At 50.9% G+C, this 827-nt stretch overlaps 1 protein-coding gene across 2 annotated transcripts in view; it reads left to right on the forward strand.

Moving 5' to 3' along the window:
- ZNF516 (zinc finger protein 516) overlaps window positions 1-827 on the forward strand; it is a 208,584-nt gene that overhangs the window by 645 nt on the left and 207,112 nt on the right. The window contains exon 1 of one of the 2 annotated variants that reach the window (XM_019524269.1): window positions 97-194. The exons of the other annotated variant lie outside the window; for it this stretch is intronic. The gene's annotated coding sequence lies outside the window, so the exon portion shown is untranslated. Of the gene's footprint in view, window positions 1-96; window positions 195-827 lie in introns of those variants that run through there. 2 annotated transcript variants of the gene reach the window in all.

An 827-nucleotide genomic window follows, 5' to 3' on the forward strand; every position in this document is an offset into this window, starting at 1 on the left:
CGGGGAGCTGGCGGGGCCCGGCCCGTGGGGCTGGGCACGGGCGGTTTGCGAGCCGCCCCCCGGCTGCCGGAGTGGAGCCGGCGCAGTGAATCATGTGCAGCTCTTTCCTTATTGCATTCAGCGCATGGTTTCACCTTCAGGTTCTTGTTTGTCTGGGTGCCCTCTCTAAAATGTTGTTACCTTAAGCGGACGAGGTAAGGCACCGGCGAGATCTCCCCAGGATCCTTTCCTTTCCTTCTTTTTGGGGAGGGGGGGTTGGGGATCCCCTGCATACACCCCTGGGGGCGGGAAAAAAAACTTCGGGTTTGCAATTAATGGCTAATGTGACTCAGTCATCGAAGGGACGGGAAAAATGGTAACTTTGCCCTGTTTGGGAGAAAGCGATCGTTTTTCCCCCCTTTTTACTGCAGTGGTGGGGGATTTATGGGCTGAAGGAGCCTTTTGGCTTTGTACACTTTGTCAGAGGCGATGGGGGGAGCTGGAATTCAATCTTCATCCATTAAGAAACAAAGAGCAAATTGCCTTACTTTAAAGTAAAATGCTCCGGCTAATGAAGGTGGGTGATGGGGTTTGGAGGCTGGAGTAGCCACTTAAATTATTAAGGGGTTTTGCTGATAGTATTGATTCGGTGTGTGCATGAAATGCCTGGTGTGTGTGCCTGTGTGTGTATGTGTGTGTTTTCCCTTCTTTTTTTAGTTACACTCGCAGCTGCTGGGAGTGTATAAGTGAAGGATACCCATTAAAGAAGTCCACAGTTTATCAAGGGAAGTTTGGGGTAGGGACAGCAGGGTGCAGTTGGGGTTGTATCAAGATGTAGCAGTGAGTAG

Source organism: Gavialis gangeticus, unplaced genomic scaffold, assembly GCF_001723915.1.
Source record: "Gavialis gangeticus isolate Ggan-Ray unplaced genomic scaffold, GavGan_comp1, whole genome shotgun sequence".
In the NCBI taxonomy this organism is placed as follows: Eukaryota; Metazoa; Chordata; order Crocodylia; family Gavialidae; genus Gavialis; species Gavialis gangeticus.